General features: G+C 42.9%; 1 protein-coding gene across 5 annotated transcripts in view; it reads right to left on the bottom strand.

Annotated features, from left to right (window-relative positions):
* ptk2b (protein tyrosine kinase 2 beta) overlaps window positions 1–20,328 on the bottom strand; it is a 134,856-nt gene that overhangs the window by 81,637 nt on the left and 32,891 nt on the right. The window contains exon 1 of one of the 5 annotated variants that reach the window (XM_062969277.1): window positions 5,893–8,074. The exons of the other annotated variants lie outside the window; for them this stretch is intronic. The gene's annotated coding sequence lies outside the window, so the exon portion shown is untranslated. Of the gene's footprint in view, window positions 1–5,892; window positions 8,075–20,328 lie in introns of those variants that run through there. 5 annotated transcript variants of the gene reach the window in all.

Raw genomic sequence — 20,328 nt, 5'->3', positions numbered from 1 at the left:
CATACACTATAATAATAATAATAATAATAATAATAATAATAATAATAATAATAATAATAATAGGTTACTGTGAGTTTTCCAGGCTGTCTGGCCATGTCCCAGAAGCATGCTCTCCTGATGTTTCGCCCACATCTATGGCAGGCATCCTCAGAGGTTGTGAGGTATGGAGAAACTAAGCAAGGAAGGTCCACAACCTCTGAGGATGCCTGCCATACATGTGGGTGAAACGTCAAGAGGGAATACTTCTGAAACATGGCCAGACAGCCCGGAAAACATACAACTACCCTGTGATCCCGGCCATGAAAGCCTTCGACAACATAACAACAACAATAACAATAATAATAATGGGTTGCTATGAGTAATTCGGGCTGTCTGGCCATGTTCCAGAAGCATGCTCTCCTGATGTTTCGCCCACATCTATGGCAAGCATCCTCAGAGGTTTGATGTCTGTTGGAAACTAGGCAAGTGGGGTTTATATACTTGTGGAATAATGTCCAGATTGGAAGAAAGAACTCTGTTCTATTGGAAGCAAGTGGGAATGTTGCATATTGATTAGCATTTGATAGCCTTGGAGCTTCAAAGCCTGGCTGCTTCCTGCCCAGGGGAATCCTTTGTTCAGAGAAGTTAGCTGGCCCTGATTGTTCGGAAAACCTACAGCAAGCCAATGCAAGTGTTCCTCTACACACAAGTAGAGTGTGTCCCAAAATAATCACACAGCCATGGATATTCACACGATTTTTGAGTTTAAGTGAATGAGATAAGTAACAATCTTTGAATCTATGGACCTATTACTGATTACAAGTGCATCTACACTTTAGAATGAATGCAGATTGACTCCACTTTAACTGCCATGGCACAATGCTATCAAATCCTGGGACTTGTAATTTGGTGGGCAGAGAAGGCTAAAGAAGGCAAAAGATGAGACCCAAGTCTAAACCTATGATGTGCACTTTGCTAATCTACTATTACAACCTCACTGTTTTTAATTTCTATGTTTTTAATAAGTGTGTTTTTATTCTTTTTGGTTAATGTGCAAATATTACAATTGGTGAATGTTATTGTCTATTGATGTATTGTATATTGTTATTGTTTTGTATTTGATATTTCTGTGAGCCGCCCCGAGTCTCCCCTCTGGGGGAGATGGTGGCGGGATACAAATAAACTTATTATTATTATTATTACTATTATTATTATTATTAAACATGGAATCAATTTATGTTTCATTAGACATCTCATATATACAAAGTCTTAAGGTCATTTTATACCTAATATTTTAATGATTTTACGTATGAAATACATATATTTTTTTTACACATTGAGCCACTAGAATGACTCGGGATGATGGGAGTTGTAGTTCGCCGACATTCAAGAAGTATTGTGAACCCCACTGATGATGGATCTGGACCAATTTTGGCACGCATACACAACATGATCAACTTTAAATACTAGAAGGATTACAGGGGGAAGAGTTTGACTCGGGATGATGGGAGTTGTAGTTCGCCGACATTCAAGAAGCATTGTGAACCCCACCGATAATGGATCTGGACCAAATTTGGCACGCATACACAACATGATCAACTTTAAATACTTGAAGGGTTGCAGGGGGAAGAGTTTGACTCAGGATGATGGGAGTTGTAGTTTGCCGATATTCAAGAAGCATTGTGAATTCCACCGACGATGGATCTGGACCAAATTTGGCACACATACACAACATGTCCAACTTTAAATACTGGAAGGGTTGCAGGGGGAAGAGTTTGACTCAGGATGATGGGAGTTGTAGTTCGCCGACATTCAAGAAGCATTGTGAACCCCACCGACGATGGATCTGGACCAAATTTGGCATGCATACACAACATGACCAACTTTAAATACTAGAAGGGTTGCAGGGGGAAGAGTTTCACTCAGGATGATGGGAGTTGTAGTTTGCTGATATTCAAGAAGCATTGTGAACCCCACCGACGATGGATCTGGACTAAACTTGGCACACAGACTCGACATGGACAACCTTAAATACTGGCAAGGTTTGGGGAGTAATGATGATGGGAGTTGTAGTTTACACACACCCTTATGCATTTTCTAATGGGATCTCCTTCGGGAGGGATAAAGCGGGGTATAAGTAAACATAATAATAATCATCATTATCATCAACCCTAAAATCCAAAAACAAACAATAGCTTTAACGTCATAAAGGACCTAACCTGGGCATCTCCAGGTGCCTAAGTTAGTAATGATCATTTAGCACTGAAATGTAAAGCCTCCGGATAGTCCTAAATTATCGACCCTGCACAGAATCCTTCTTCTGCTAAATACCAGGTAAAAAGTATATATAAATATCTCTCTGGATGTGGGATTAGTAAGAGGGAAATTGCTGGCACCCAGGCATGACATAAGTACACAAACATCCATCCTACAGTATTAGAAATCTGAAGACGATGATTCAGGATGTTCCAGGCACACAATGTGATGAGTGGGTGCGGAGTGTTGTCAGGGAGAAACACAGCTGGCGGAAACGCCAGACAGAGACTCAGGGGCATCCACACTGGGGAAGGAATGCGGTTTGGCACGGCTTTAACTGCCACGGCTCAAGGCTATGGAATCCTAGGAGCTGTAGTTTGCAAAACTACAACTTCCATGACTCTGTAGCCTGGATCCATGGCCTTTAAAGCAATGCCAAACGGCCTTCATTCTACAGTGTAGATGCAATGCATTGATATCTTTCTATCCTGAGTTTAGAGATTCTATAAAGTTTGGAGTCTCTTCTCAAAAATGCTCAGGATCAGAAGAATTAGGGATTTTCCCCCATAGATTTTGGAATGTTTGCCTATACCAGGGGTCCTCAAACTTTTAAAGCAGAGGGCCGGTCCACAATCCTTCAGACTGTGGAGGGGCCGAATTATCATTTGAAAAAAGAAAAAAAAAGAACAAATTCCTATGCACACTGCACATGTCTTATTTGTAGTGCAAAACAGCAACAACAATGAAAGAACAATACAATATTTAAAAATGAAAACAATTGTAACCAACATAAACCTATCAGGATTTCAATGGGAAGTGTGGGCCTGCTTCTGGCCAATGAGATAGTCAAGTTAATTAGGATTGTTGTTGTTGTTGTTGTTGTTGTTGTTGTTGTTGTTGTTGTTGTGTGCCTTCAAGTCATTTTAGACTTTGGGCGAGCCTAAGTCTAAAATTATTTATTTATTCATTTACTACATTTACAGTAGAGACTCACTTATCCAACATAAACGGGCCGACAGAACGTTGGATAAGCGAATATGTTGGATAATAAGGAGAGATTAAGAAAAAGCCTATTAAACATCAAATTAGGTTATGATTTTACAAATTAAGCACCAGAACATCATGTTATAAAATAAAATTGACAGAAAAAATAGTTCAATACGCAGTAACGCTATATAGTAATTACTGTATTTACGAATTTAGCACCAAAATATCATGATATATTGAAAACATTGACTACAAAAATGTGTTGGATAATCCAGAACGTTGGATAAGCGAGTGTTGGATAAGTGAGACTCTACTGTATTACATTTATATGCCGCCCTTCTCATCCCGAAGGGGACTCAGAGCCACTGTATGTACATAGAATATATTATATTATTGGCATAGCACAATATTAGCATTATATAATGCTATACTGAACTATACCACTATGCTGTAATATTATATCTAATATATAATTAATATTATTATATGGTATTATTAATATTATATTGTATAACATTATAATATTATCAATATTATATGTATATACAATATATTATATTATATAAAATGATATACAAATATTATAAAACTGAGGGCGGGGGCCAGGTAAATGACCTTGGAGGGCCGCATCCGGCCCCCGGGCCTTAGTTTGTGGACCCCTGGCCTATACAATGTATACATTTTGGAGCTAAGATGCAGGTCTAAACATGAAAGTCATTTATATTACATGTGTCCTATAGCCTGAAGGTATTTTTATACACAATATTTTACAATCATTTTGCACTTTAAACAAAGCTGGTATATATTGAACTATTAGAAAAAAATCTAGGTAAAGGTAAAGGTTTTCCCCTGATATTAAGTCATGTCCAACTCTGGGGGTTGGTGCTCGTCTCCATTTCTAGGCCAAAGAGCCGGCATCATCCATAGACATCTCCAAGGTCATGTGGCCACCGGCATGACTGCATGGAGTGCTGTTACCTTCCCGCTAGAGCGGTACCTATTGATCTACTCACATTTGCATGTTTTCAAACTGCTAGGCTGGCAGAAGATGGGGCTAACAGTGGAAGCTCACTCCGCTCCCGAGATTCAAACCGCCAACCCTTTGGTCAGCAAGTTCAGCAGCTCAGTGGTTTAATCCGCTGTGCCACCAGAGGCTCCGGAAAGAAAGCTAAGGGATCACTATCTCACTCATGCCAATAGATCATATTGCTACTACAGTAGAGTCTCACTTATCCAACCTAAACGGGCCGGCAGAATGTTGGATAAGTGAATATGTTGGATAATAAGGAAGGATTAAGGAAAAGCCTATTAAGCATCAAATTAGGTTATGATTTTACAAATTAAGCACCAAAACATCATGTTTAACAACAAATTTGACAGAAAAGTAGTTCAATATGCAGTAATGCTATGTAGTAATTACTGAATTTACGAATTTAGCACCAAAATATCTTGATGTTTTGAAATCATTGACTACAAAAATGTGTTGGATAATCCAGAATGTTGGATAAGCAAGTGTTGGATAAGTGTACTGTAATTCCAGATACGAGATGTTGACACCTTTCTGGGGCCCCGTCGACACTGTCATATAATCCAGTCTCTAAATCCAGATTATCTGATTTGAATTGGATTATATGGCAGTGTAGACTCATATAGATGGAGCAGGTGTTGGCATAGGTCAGAAATGACTTGCCTGTGCACAATGACTGATGATCTAGTATCCATCTATCTTTCCATCTTTCTCTGCTCTAATGTGTTGTTGAAGGTTTTCATGGCTGGAATCGCTGGGTCACTGTGAGTTTGGTTGGCCAACCTGATTAGCATTTAATGGCCTTGCAGATACAAAGTCTGGCTGCAAGGCCATTCGATACTAATCAAGCTGGCCAACTGCAACATTCACAAACAGACAAGAGTTCTTTCTCCCAACTTGGACTTTCCACAGAGATATAAACCCCACTTGCCTAGTTCCTAACAGACCTCACAACCTCTGAGGATGCCTGCCATAGATGTGGGTGAAACGTTAGGAGAGAATGCTTTTGGAACACGGCCATACAGCCTGGAAAACTCAGAGCAACCTATTTCTGCTTTGATTGTGTTTTCCTGCTTGGGAAAATTTATTTATTTATTTATTTACAGTATTTCTATTCCGCCCTTCTTTCTCACCCCGAAGGGGACTCAGGGCGGATTACAATGAACACATATATGGCAAACATTCAATGCCAACAGACAAACAACATATAGTAGACAGACTCAGAGGCATTTTTAACATTTTTCCAGCTTCACGATTCCGGCCACAGGGGGAGCTGTTGCTTCACCGTCCAGTAGTGGCTGTACTTCCTCATTCCTTTCCTTGTGTTTTGCTGGCAGTTTTATGGTGTTGTAAATTAGTTAAATTAGCCTCCCGCATAAAGCGTCCCTAAATTTCCCTAATTGACAGATGCAACTGTCTTTCGGGGCTGCATAGGTCAACCGCAAGCCGGGGCTATTTTAATGGTCGGCGGTTTAACCCGACCCGGGCTTCGAACTCATGACCTCTCGGTCAGTAGTGATTTATTGCAGCTGGTTACTAGACAGCTGCGCCACAGCCCGGCCCCAATTGAGTTGGACTGGATGGTTTTTGTGGATCCCATCCAATATTATGACTCTGATTCTATCTTGGGCACTTTTTCCTACCTGCTGAGACTCCCTTGACTTCCCTCATTGATGTTCGTGGTGGTGCCTTGTAATACAACGTTCCCCTTTGTGATTCATGGGCACATCCTGCTGCTTGCCAGCTTCCTCTGAACCACCCCTGCCAGTTGGGTTCCTTTCTATTCCGGGACTGTGCAGACCCCTCCGACTTCCCAACCTCGATCCGATCCTTTATAGCTGACAACACACACAGAGAGACCTTTTATTATGCTCCCTTTTCTAAATGGAGCATCAGCACATGGATGCTGCTGAGCCCAGAACAGGAGGAAGGATCCGGTTGCTTAGCGACCATTGTGCCTAGCGACCAAAGTGCCTAGCGACGGATGGAGGACCTCTGCTCCCCCTCCGCAGCACCAACCGGGGTGCCAAGGGGGGAGGGAGGCAGGCAGGCAGAGACAAACCCAACTTTACAAACATTTCCCTTCCAGCTTGCTTGCATTCTTCTCCCTGAGAAAGGTTACTGGGAAACGCGCCCACACCTGGCTCCACGGAAAACGCACACTCATGCACACACACACATATATAGATCTCTGCGCTCTCGGCACCTTGTGGGGGAGGCAGTGTGCCACTTATTTTTAATGCCACGGTTTCGTCTGATGCTTTGATGCCTCACAGGAGAGGGGAGGTGGGCGTAGGGGTTCAGGTCAGAGATGATGGAATCCTTTCCCCAGATTGTCAAAGAGGGAGGCAGAAAACGCTTCATGCCAAACCGGTCCCCAAAGTGCCCGCTCTAACCATCAGGGACTGAGGCTGAGAGAGAGTGACCTTCCCAAAGCAACTGGTTGGCTTTCAATGGTGCGGCCAGTGATCGAACTGGAGGAAGGCTGGGAGTCACTGTTAGGAATTGTAGGCTGTTAGGAATGGAGGGAGTTGAAGTCCAAAACACCTGGAGGGCCCACGTTTGCCCATGCCTGGTCTAGACTGTAGAGTCAATGCACTTTGACACTGAATCTTAACATGCAAGAAGGTGCTCTCATATGTTGGTTCATCTCCAGCAGGCATGGGCAAACTTGGTCCCTCCAGGTATTTTGGACTTCAATTCCCACAAATCCTGGCCTCAGGCTCTTTCCTCTTCCCCCTCAGCCTGAGGCCAGGAATTGTGGGAGTTGAAGTCCAAAACATCTGGAGGGCCCAAGTTTGCCCATGCCTGGTCTAGCTCAATGCTATTGATGAAGGTGTATTGGGAAAATATAATACTTGTATTGGAAACTATATATTGAATGTAATCATGTTAAGAAATAGAAATAGGAAAATATGTAATCACCAGCAGATTGTGTGCTTATAACCAAAAATACACTCTGCTCAGCAAAATAACTTTCTCCCCATAGCAAAGACCAAAGTTCACCCTAAGTGCCAGAGACATATGTTAAGTGTCAACAAGAGTAGATAAGCTAATGGACAAGAGACAAATTAAGGCTTTTTGGGATGTCAAGATAAGACCTGGCGCGCGGGGGGGTGGGGGGGGGGGGTGGAATACTAATTACTCTCTCTGACAAGCTAAGGTAGGGAGTAAATTCCTTAATTAATGGAGGACGAGGGGGAGCCCTAATGGATGAGATGAGAATTCCAGAGATAAGGCTAATGGAGGGTCAGAGGTCTTGAAGTAGTCTATATTTTAGGAAATGCAAAGATAGCTTTTTACTAAGTGCAAAGTAAGACTTTTTTGACACTAATTGGTGATGGATAATACCTATGTGACGTAGATAGAGGCATGCCAAAATAGTATATAAGGATCTGTGTTCCTTTGTCTAGGTACCTTCGCTTTCCTGATTACAGGGGAAGGTCTTTTCTATATTGCTTATTCTCTCTGGCCACTGAGAATAAACGTCTTTTTTTTCTACAGCCACCGGAACTCTCTTTGTCTCATTTCCTCAAAACTTTGTCTGCCATTTCACTATGAAATCCTGGGAGATGTAGTTTTGCAAGATGTTTAGACATCTATTTATTTATTTATTTATAGCATTTATATTCCTCCCTTCTTTCTCACCCCAAAGGGGACTCAGGGCAGATCACATTGCACACATAAAGGCAAACATTCAATGCCATGACATAGAACAGAGACAGAGACAAGACGCAGGCACGGGCTGGCATCGAACTCATGACCTCTTGGTCAGAGTGATTTGTTGCAGCTGGCTTGCTATCCAGCCTGCGCCACAGCCAACATCTTTTGCCAGGTGTTTGGACATAGCCTTACTGCTTCAAAGCCTGGCTGCTTCCTGCCTGGGGGGAAGCCTTTGTTGGGGGGGGGGGAATTCCAGACAAGAAACAATCAGAGGCAGCTATTCCCCCCTCCCAACAAAGGACTCCCCCGGGCAGGAAGCAGCCAGGCTTTGAAGCTGCAAGGCTATTCAATGCTACTCACGCTGGCCAGTTGCAACATAACATGCATACTTGCCTCAGGCAGACAAGAGTTATTTCTCTCACTCTAGTAAAGGTAAAGGTTTTCCCTGACGTTAAGTCCAGTCGTGTCCGACTCTGGGGTTGGGGCTCATCTCCATTTCTAAGCCCAAGAGCCGGCGTTGTCCATAGACACCTCCAAGGTCATGTGGCCACCGGCATGACTGCATGGAGCGCCGTTACCTTCCCACCGGAGCGGTACCTATTGATCTACTCACATTGGCATGTTTTCAAACTGCTAGGTTAGCAGAAGCTGGAGCTAACAGCGGGCACTCACTCCGCTCCCTGGGTTTGAACCTGGGACCTTTCGGTCAGCAAGTTCAGCAGCTCAGCAGTTCAATCCGCTGTACCACCAGGGGCATCCATATACTGTGTAATTAATGCAGTTTGACACCACTTTAAGTGGAATGTCTCAGTGCTACTGAATCCAGGGTGTTGTAGTTTTGTGAGGTCTTTAGCCTTCTCTACCTTGTGAAACTATGGAATATAAACTGCCTGGTAATCTGGAAAAGACTTTCTCTGGTGGCTGGATGGTCATCTGTTGAGAATGCTTTGATTTGTGTTGTCGAAGGCTTTCATGGCTGGTTTCACCCACATCTATGGCAGGATTGCATCTGCAAAAACTACTAAAGCAAGAGTTCTTTCTCCCACCCTGGACCTTCTACAGATATATAAACTTCACTTGCCTAGTTTCCAATATATCTCACAACCTCTGAGGATGAAGCATTCTCTCCTGACGTTTCACCCACATCTATGGCAGGATTGAACCTGCAAAGACTACTAAAACAAGAGTTCTTTCTCCCACCCTGGACCTTCTACAGATATATAAACTTCACCGGCCTAGTTTCCAATATACCTCACAACCTCTAAAGATGAAGCATTCTCTCCTGATGTTTCACCCACATCTATGGCAGGAATGAATCTGCAAAGACTACTAAAGCAGGAGTTCTTTCTCCCACCTTGGATCTTCTACAGATATATAAACTTCACCAGCCTAGTTTCCAATATACCTCACAACCTCTGAGGATGAAGCATTCTCTCCTGGCGTTTTGCCCACATCTATGGCAGGATTGAACCTGCAAAGACGACTAAAGCAAGAGTTCTTTCTCCCACCCTGGACCTTCTACAGATATATAAACTTCACTGGCCTAGTTTCCAATATACCTCACAACCTCTAAGGATGAAGCATTCTCTCCTGACGTTTCACCCACATCTATGGCAGGATTGAATCTGCAAAGACGACTAAAGCAGGAGTTCTTTCTCCCACCCTGGACCTTCTACAGATATATAAACTTCACCGGCCTAGTTTCCAATATACCTCACAACCTCTGAGGATGAAGCATTCTCTCCTGGCGTTTCGCCCACATCTATGGCAGGATTGAATCTGCAAAGACTACAAAAACAAGAGCTCTTTCTCTCACCTTGGACTTCCCACATATAAACCTCACTGGCCTAGTTTCCCACAGACCTCACAACCTCTGAGGATGCCTGCCATAGATGTGGGCGAAACGTCAGGAGAGAATGCTTCTGGAACATGGCCAGACAGCTTGGGAAACTCACAGCAACCCAATGCTTTGATTGTGTTTTCTTGCATGGTAGACTAGGCTTGGGTTGGATGGCCTTTGGAGGACTCCAGGATTGTAGGTTCTGCACGAAATGCATGTGCCGGGAGGAGCTCTTTTAAGAACAGTTCTGTTTTGGATCCCCAGGCTGTGCTTTTCTCTCGCCTTGTTTCTAAAGGTAGGGCATGGTTGCAAAAGCCATTAATTTAGCCTGAAAATCCGGTAATGGCTGGCGGTGAGTCACGGTGGCAGCCTCCTGCGATCACCCCTGTGGCCGCTTTGTGCCGGGGATGAAGAGGAGGAGGAGGAAGGCGGCAAGCAGAAAACCAACTTCCAAATTGGGGATTTTTTGGGGGGGAAGGGGGGGGCTTTGTCAGTTTGTTATGCAACCGGTGATGCTTCCAGGTGTGGGAGGGGGAGGGCGGTGTGCGCAAAGAGAAATAACGGTTTGGATCCATTCAGCCAGACGGATCAGAACACTTGGAGTTAGTTTGGCTGTTCCGTTCAAATGAAATAAAGGACTGGATAGAATATTTGCAAAGAAACACAAACTGAAAACAGGGCTAAACGCTTTCCATGTCTCATTTCTGCATTGCATTGTATTGCATTTCAAGCCTTTCTCCTAAGGAAAAACAAAGTCACTTCATCTCATCGCCCAGCATTTCATGGATCAAACGTAAGTTCCAATTTAGAAACATATCTGCCTTTCGATAGGTAATAAAATGCCCCATCTACACTGCCATGTAATGCAGATTAAATGCATTGACTTGGAACACATGACGGTGAAGACTCATAAATTCAATGCATTCCAATCTGCATTATATGAGTCTACACTGACTAACTGAAATCCAGTCTCTGACTAACACTGTCCGAATTTTTAGCACTGATATCAGCATGGAGTTTGGTTTGGACAAATGTTCGACAGTGGCATTGAAGAAGGGGAAAATCATTGAAAGTGAGGGCATAAATATGCCCAATGGCCAAACAATAAAGTGTCACCAGCCAGAGGCCTATAAATATCTGGGCATATTACAGCTGGACAACATCAAGCATGAACATGTGAAAACTGTGGTCAGTAAAGAATACACACAAAGGGTCAGAAAAATTCTCAAAAGCAAGCTCAATGGAGGCAACACCATCAAGGCCATAAACACCTGGGCCATACTTGTCATAAGATATACTGCTGGCATCATAAACTGGACACAGATGGAACTGGACAATTTGGACAGAAAAACAAGAAAACTCATGACCATCCATCATTCCCTGCACCCTCGCAGTGATGTTGACCGGCTATATCTGCCTAGAAGATCAGGGGGCAGAGGACTCTTGCAAGTAAAGCAAGCAGTCAAAGAAGAAGAACATGCCCTGGCAGAAGATGTAAAGCAAAGTGAAGAACCTGCTTTGATTGAAGTCAAAAATCAGAAACTCCTCAAAGCACAGCAGACAAAAAACCTGTACAAGAAAGCCACACTATAAACTAGAGCTGACAGCTGGCACAACAAAACATTGCATGGGAAGTTCCTTGACAAAATTGAAGGAAAAGCTGATAAGAAGAAGACCTGGCTCTGGCTCACGAATGGGACCCTGAAGAAGGAGACAGAAGGCCTGATCCTTGCAGCCCAGGAGCAAGACATCAGAACAAGGGCCATTCAGGCCAAGATCGAAAAATCAGCTGATGACCCAAAATGCAAGGAAACCGACAAAATCATGGATCATATCCTCAGCTGCTGTAAGAAAATCACACAGACAGACTACAAACAGAGGCACAACTATGTGGCCCAAATGATTCATTGGAATTTATGCCTCAAGTCCCACCTGCCAGCAGCAAAGAACTGGTGGGATCACAAACCTGCAAAAGTATTGGAAAATGAGCACGCAAAGATACTGTGGGACTTCCGAATCCAGACTGACAAAGTTCCGGAACACAACACACCAGACATCACAATTGTGGAGAAGAAAAAGGTTTGGATCATTGATGTCGCCATCCCAGGTGACAGTCGCATTGAAGAAAAACAACAGGAAAAACTCAGCCGCTATCAGGACCTCAAGATTGAACTGCAAAGACTCTGGCAGAAACCAGTGCAGGTGGTCCCGGTGGTGATGGGCAGACTGGGTGTCGTGCCAAAAGATTTCAGCCAGCATTTGGAAACAATAGACATTGACAAAATTACGATCTGCCAACTGCAAAAGGCCACCCTGCTGGGATCTGCGCGCATCATCCGAAAATACATCACACAGTCCTAGACACTTGGGAAGTGTTCGACTTGTGATTTTGCGAAACGAAATCCAGCATATCTATCTTGTTTGCTGTGCCATACAATAAAATAATAATAATAATAATAATAATAATAATAATAATAATAATAATAATAATAAATGTAAATGCCTCCTGAGGATGTCATTGAACGTTATGCAATAAGATTACTGTGAGTTTTCTTCTGTATGGCCATGTTCCAGAAGCATTCTCTCCTGACGTTTCGCCCACATCGATGGCAGGCATCTTCAGAGGTTGTGAGGTCTGTTGGAAACTAGGCAAGTGGGGTTGATATATATCTGTGGAAAGTCCAGCGTGGGAGAAAGAACTCTTGTTTTTTTGAGGCAAGTGTGAATGTTGCAATTGGTCACCATGATTAGCCTTGCTACTACAAAGCCTGGCTGCTTCCTGCCCGGGGGAATTCTTTGTTGGGAGGTGTTAGCTCACCCTGATTGTTTCATGTCTGGAATTCATTTGTTTTCTGAGTGTTGTTTATTATTTACTGTCCTGATTTTAGAATCAGGAAAGAGCCAGGCTTTGTAGCTGCAAGGCCATTCAATGCTAATCAAGGTGGCCAATTCCAACACATTTGCCTCAAGCAAACAAGAAAACAAGAGTTCTTTCTCCCACCCTGGACATTATTCCACAGGGATACAAACCCCACTTGCCTAGTTTCCAACAGCACTCACAACCCTTGAGGATGCCTGCCATTGATGTGGGTGAAACATCAGAAGAGAATGCTTCTGGAACATGGTCATACAGCCCGGAAAACTCACAGCAACCCAGTGATTTCGGCCATGAAAGCCTTTGACAACTACGTATTAAGTATCAATTCCAGTTTCCCACAAGTTGTCATTCCAAGGGCCATCTAATCCAACTTCCTTCCACCAGATAGGAAGATACCATCCAAGCTCTCTTAACAGATGGCCATCCAACCTCTGTTTAAAAGTCTCTGCATAAAAGAAAACAAGTCTGCCCCTTCCTCAATATAATCTCTTTTCAAACATTTAAACATGGCTCTCATGTCATCTCTCAACCTTCTCTTTTCCAAGCTAAAGATCCCTAAGTCCTTAAGCCATTCCTCGATGGGATTGATTCACAGTTTGCAAACTTTGGTTCATTTTGTTGGCTCTTCTCTGGACACCTTCCACCTTGTCCATATCCTTCATGAATTGCTCTGCCCAGAATTGGACACAGGGTTATTTTGGCTAAAGGCGAAGAGCAGGATTAGAACTTCCCCCCAATCTAAGCACTAGATTCCTCTTGATGCAGTCTAGAATTGCATTGGCCTTTTTAGCCGCCGCATCACACTGCTGACTCCTGTTCACCTTGTAATTTACTAAGACTACCGAGATCCCTTTGACATGTTTTCAAGCCAGGTCTAACTCATCCTGTATCTATACATTTCCTTCCCCCTTCCAAGCTCTAGAACTTACATTTCTCCCTATCATCATCATCATCATCATCATCATCATCATCATCATCATCATCACCACCACCACCACCACCACCACTCCAACATCACATTGCTTGCATCTTTTGTTGATTCCAGCTTTCATGGCCGGAATCACTGGGTTGCTGTGACTTTTCTGGGCTGTCTGGCCATGTTCCAGAAGCATTCTCTCCTGACGTTTCGCCCACATCTATGGCAGGCATCCTCAGAGGTTGTGAGGTCTGTTGGAAATGAGACAAGTGGGGTTTTTATATCTGTGGGATAATGTCCAGGGTGGGAGAAACAACTCTTGTCTGTTTGAGGCGAGTGTAAATGTTGCCAGTGGCCAGCTTGATTAGCACTGAATGGCCCTGCAGCTTCAAAGCCAGGCTGCTTCCTGCCTGGGGGAATCCTCTGTTGGGAGGAGATTAGCTGGCCCTGGTTGTTTCTTGTCTGGAATTCCCATAACAAAGGATTCCCCCAGGCAGGAAGCAGCCAGGCTTTGAAGCTGTAACGCTATGTCCAAACACCTGGCAAAACTACAGTTCCCACAATTTCATAGCATTGAGCCATGGCAGCTCAGATAGTGTCAAACGGCATTAACTCTACAGTCTAGATCAGGCATGGGCAAACTTGGGCCCTCCAGGTGTTTTGGACTTCAACTCCCACCATTCCTAACAGCCTACCGGCTGTTAGGAATGGTGGGAGTTGAAGTCCAAAACACCTGGAGGGCCCAAGTTTGCCCATGCCTGGTCTAGAAGCACCTTCCTCTCCTTTCAATTTTGCAGGCTTCCTTTATTTATCTCAGTTTTTGGCTCACTCAGCTCAACACAGGGAAACAAAGCCATAGGTGGAAAATGTGCCTGAAGCTCACAGATGCATGGATGGCACTTGCCAGGAGAGCAGGTGTCGGCGGAGGACAGAAGCAGAAACGGGCAGAATAGGAAGGGATGAAAATACAGGCAGTCCCTGGGTTACAAACATCTGACTTGCAAATGACTCCTAGTTAAGACGGAAGTGAGAGGAATCAACCTTTAGGAAGGGAAATTCATGCTTGGAAGAATTATTATCATAGGGAAAAGGGGTCTCCACTGGAGCTTTTTCCCCCAGACTTGTTTCCATAGTAAAGGTTTTTCCCTGACGATAAGTCCAGTCGTGACCGACTCTGTGCGTTGGTGCCCATCTCCATTTCTAAGCTGAAGAGCTGGCGTTGTCCGTAGACACCTCCAAGGTCATGTGGCCACTGGCATGACTGCATGGAGCGCCGTTACCTTCCCGCCGGAGTGGTACCTATTGATCTACTCACATTGGCATGTTTTCGAACTACTAGGTTGGCAGGAGCTGGGGCTAACAGCAGGCGCTCATTCCACTCCCAGGATTTGAACCTGGGACCTTTTGATCCGCAAGTTCAGCAGCTCAGCGCTTTAACACACCCTGCCACCAGTTATGTGTTTCCATAACAAGCCCAATTTCTCAAAATCCAATGATCATAACTTAGGGACTACTTGAATCCAATCATCAGTCTCATTCTCAGCTTCCGAGACATATACTCTTGATTACAGTAGTCTCACTTATCCAACATTCCCTTATCCAACTTTCCGGATTATCCAACGGAGTCTGCCTTTTAGTAGTCAATGTTTTTATAGTCAATCTTTTCAATACATTGTGATGTTTTGGTGCTAAATTCCTAAATCCAGTAAATACTACATAACATTGCTTTTCCTACTTTCCTATACATTTATTGTTCCCCACTTCTATGTATATTATATATATATACAGTAGAGTCTCACTTATCCAAGCCTCGCTTATCCAAGCCTCTGGATTATCCAAGCCATTTTTGTCGTCAATGTTTTCAATATATTGTGATATTTTGGTGCTAAATTCCTAAATCCAGTAAATACTACATAACATTGCTGTGTATTGAACTGCTTTTTCTGACAAATTTGTTGTAAAACATGATGTTTTGGTGCTCAATTTGTAAAATCATAATGTAATTTGATGTTTAATAGGCTTTTCCTTAATCTGTCATATTATCCAATATATTCGCTTATCCAACGTTCTGCCGGCCCCTTTATGTTGGATAAGTGAGACTCTAATGTACTTTGGGCCCATATTCACTGTCGAGTGAATGCTGTCCGACACCTCTGGAGCATGCCATCTTGCTATTTAGGGGGATTATGGGAACTGCAGTTCATCCAGATGTTTTTCAGACTGTGGATAATGGGAGATGCAATCCAAAACCACAAACGATGCCATTTTTCTAGTTAGGGGATTATGGGAGCGGCAACCCCATAGCTGGGGATAATGGGAGATGCAACCCAACACTTCTGAGCAATGCCATCTTCCTATCTGGAGGTATTATGGGAGATGAAGTACACCCCAGGAATCATGGGCGATGCAAGCCAAAACCTCTGGATGATGCGGGTTAGCTTGTTGGGGGATTATGGGAGTTATAGTCGGGTCGGGCTGTGGCGCAGCTGGCTAGTAGCCAGTTGCAATAAATCACTACTGACCGAGAGGTCATGAGTTCGAAGCCTGGGTTGAACTGAGTGCCCGAACAATAAATAGCCTAGCTCGTTGTTTACTTAAGCAACCCGAAAGACAGTTGTATCTGTCAAGTAGGAAACTTTCAGGACTGCTTATGTGGGGAGGCTAATTTAACTAATTTACGTCACCATAAAAATATCCAGCAGCGTGTGTGTGAAAGAATGAGGAAGTACTCCATCAAGAACTCGGTGTCACAGTGGACGATGAAGCAGCAGCTCCTCCTGTGGCTGGAATCGAGCATAACCTCATGAAGCTGGAAGCTGGAAAATGTTAAATTGCCTCTTGGTCTGTGTGTGTCATATGTCCAACAGCATTGAATGTTTGACATTTTATGTGTACATTGTGATCTGCCCTGAGTCCCCTTCGGGGTGAGAAAGAAGGGCGGAATATAAATACTGTAAATAAATAAATAGTCCAATGTGTTACCAGGGGAATTAAATGATGTATAATTAAACACCTATGGATAGTGCTAGTTTATTTATTTATTTACAGTATTTCTATTCCACCCTTCTTTCTCACCCCGAAGGGGACTCAGGGCGGATTACAATGAACACATACATGGCAAACATTCAATGCCAACAGACAAACAACATACATTAGACAGACTCAGAGGCATTTTAAACATTTTTCCAGCTTCACGATTCCGGCCACAGGGGGAGCTGTTGCTTCACCATCCGGTAGTGGCTGTACTTCCTCATTCCTTTCCTTGTGTTTTGCTGGCAGTTTTATGGTGTTGTAAATTAGCCTCCCGCATAAAGCATCCCTAAATTTCCCTAATTGACAGGTGCAACTGTCTTTCGGGGCTGCATAGGTCAACAGCAAGCCGGGGCTATTAATGGTCGGAGGTTTAACCCGACCCGGGCTTTGAACTCATGACCTCTCGGTCAGTAGTGATTTATAGCAGCTGGTTACTAGCCAGCTGCGCCACAGCCCGGCCCCTAGTTTGCTTTAACCTCCCTTTAATGGAAGATGGAGTCCAATGCCTCAGGAACATGGCAAATTGCTGACTGCAGGATTATGGGAGATGCAATCTCACACGTCTGGTTGATGCCATCTTGCAATCTGGAGGGTTATGGGAGATGCAATTCAACCAACCTGGACAATGCTTTTGCTAGTTGACGATGATGGGAGATGCAGTTCAATACAGAGTACAGAAATATAGCTGGAGGATAACACTATGTAACACAATTTGAAGAAAAATCTGTTCCTGATTTGAAAGTGTTATTTCCTGTTTAATTGTGTGATCCTTCCTTTGAAAGTACTTGTTGTACTCCAGAAACTTTGTTTTTTGCGGTTGCCACAAACTCTATTAAATTGGTTGAGACTTGATTCATTGAAAACTAGAGCAAAATGTCCCACAAACTTATGGTAGTTTAATAAACTTTCCCCATGTTTAATGATAGAACTAATTACAAAACAACATTTATAACGCAGGAACAGAAATCATATTTCTTAGTATTATTATTATAATTATATATAGAAAATAGTTGCTATATTCCAGAAACTTTGTTTTTGTGAATGCTACAAACTAGGTTGAATTGGTTGAGACTCTATGACGAGACATTCATTGAAAAACTGTGCTAAAGCAGGATGTCCCACAAAGACAAAAGTTTTTGCAGTTGAATAAACTTTTCCTATATTTTTTATGATAGAACCAATTCGGAAATGACATTTATACCCCAGGAACAAAAAAATATATTACACAGTGTTATAGATGATGCTATCCAAGGCCAGCTTGGGTAAACTACTATGGAAAGCTCCATGGATTAATGAGCCTCCATGTACAGAAGCAGTCTATCCCTGGATCCCAAAAGTGGTGCAGGGTCCCATGGAGCCATGGCAGCTGAAGTGGTGTCAAACTGCATTAATTCTGCAGTGCGGATGCCCCCAAGAACAGGGCTCCCCTCCGCCTTCCCGGCCGCCTTCGTCTTTGCCTCCTGCCCTCCGTCGCTCCATCCTTTCCTCGTTGCCATGATTCACTGCAAGCGCCACAGATGGTCCTTGATATTGTCACTTCATAGCTTCCAAATCTCTCTTTTTCTAAATGATATATATATAATTTTTTTTTAAAAAACCCCATCCGGTACAAGAAGTTCTGCTTCTCATCTCCCTTTCGCTCCCTTTCTCTCTTTCTTTTTTTAGCTACTTCCATTCCTGATGTCAAATAGCAACTGAAACTCAGCAGAGGTTCAAATAGAAAAGCAGTAAGAATGACTGTCGGTTTTTTGGGAGGTAAACTCTGAAATGAGCTCGGCGTGATTAAATTTTAAGGTGTATCTTCTACACTGTAGAATTAATGCAGTTCGACACCACTTGAACTACCATTCAATGAGTAGTTCAACTCATGTTTTTAATACCTATTTTGTATGCTGACCTTTTATGACTGTTTTTATCAATATTGCTGTTTTTATTGTTGATTGATTTGTTTTATTGCATTGTTCGCTTTTATATTGTTATGTCTGGGCATGGCCCCATGTAAGCTGCCCCGAGTCCCTTCGGGGAGATGGGGCGGGGTATAAGAATAAAGTAGTAGTAGTAGTAGTAGTAGTTGTTGTTGTTGTTGTTGTTATTATTATTATTATTATTATTATTATTATTATTATTATTATTATTATTATTATTATGAGATGAAATCCTGGGAGTTGTATTCCTTACCATTGAACCAAGGCAATTAAAGTGCATCAATTCAACAGCACATAGAAGATGGTTTTGAAAGGCACCAGATTAAAGGAGCTGTCCTCATCGACCTGTCACCAGCATATGATATTGTAAATCATCACCTTCTCCTGAGAAAAAATTATAATATCAGAAAGGACTACCACCTCACCTGCTTCATAGGAAATCTGCTACAAAACAGGAGCTTTTTTGTTGAGTTCCAGGGTCAGAGACTGTGCTCTGATTTATAAGAAGCATTGCTTGAATATCAAGCAAAAAGTGGGTGCTAGAAATCTATATATATAAAAGGGTAATGGAATCACGGCACCGGACAAAACAACTAAACTAAACACCCACAACCTGGAAAATTGACAGCATAACCTCTCATCCACGCCTCTATTTTCATACAACAAAAAGAAAAGAAAAATAAAGTTCTAGCCACAGCAACGCGTGGCCGGGCACAGCTAGTAATATTATACAAAAGTTGACTAGCATGACCTAATTAGCTATCCTAATTCGCTGCACAATTGAAATTACCCCTCCACCAAGACTATGGACTGAAGCACCATGATATCGCCTCTTTTAACGGCCATGCTTTTTTACTCTGTTGAAACTGTGTTGTTGATTTACTGTGATTGTGATCTATTTTATATTGTTGTTTTTTATATGGTGTATTTTATACTGTTGTATTTTATTGTATGTTGTTGGGCTTGGCCCCATGTGAGTTGCCCCGAGCCCCTTTGGGGAGATGGGGTGGGATATAAAAATAAACTTATTACTTATATTATTATTATAACCTTGGGATTACAACCAGACACAGTAAATGTCAGAGTAATTGCAGCGCAGCAGTAGTTGGATGGAGTCAGTGGAAAGCAGAACGAAGAGACATCAGAGACAATGGTAAAACTATATACAAAGTTTTACTGACTTCAGTAATAATCAAGACAAACAGACTTGCAGACAATGGACACAGGACTTGACTTTCTCTCTAGGCAGACAGAACTCAACTCAACTCAGAACAGAACTGAACTGATGCAATCAGTAATGCGCAAACACTTGTGTCTGGACACTCCTCAGTTCCAGCCACACATCAAGGACATCACAGCTTCTCAGCAATTAACTCTTTCCAGACTATAGTACACTTTGGATGATGCAATCAGTATGCAATACAGGCAAGACACAAATTTCATTTAAACACTATCAATACACAAATCCCACATTAACAGTAAAGACATCTGCCCTTGTGCTTTGCTACTCTGCTGCTGAATACGCATGCCCAGTGTGGAATGCATCTCACCACATTAAAACAGTGAATGTGGCTCTTAATGAAACATGCCACATTATCATAGGATGACTATGCCCCACACCACTGGAGAAATTATATTGCTTAGCCTGTATTGCGCTACCTGACATCCATCGGGAAGTAGCAGCCTGTAATGAAAGGACCAAGGCATTGCCTTAAATCAAGACATAGTTTCCTAAGATCTACAGCAGGGGTCCCCAAACTTTTAAAGCAGAGGGCCGGTCCACAATCCTTCAGACTGTGGAGGGGCCGAATTATCATTTGGAAA

The sequence above is a fragment of the Anolis carolinensis genome, chromosome 1, assembly GCF_035594765.1.
Source record: "Anolis carolinensis isolate JA03-04 chromosome 1, rAnoCar3.1.pri, whole genome shotgun sequence".
Classification (NCBI taxonomy): domain Eukaryota; kingdom Metazoa; phylum Chordata; class Lepidosauria; order Squamata; family Dactyloidae; genus Anolis; species Anolis carolinensis.
Note: the sequence above shows the minus strand (reverse complement) of the source record. Positions and strands in the feature narration are given on the sequence as shown.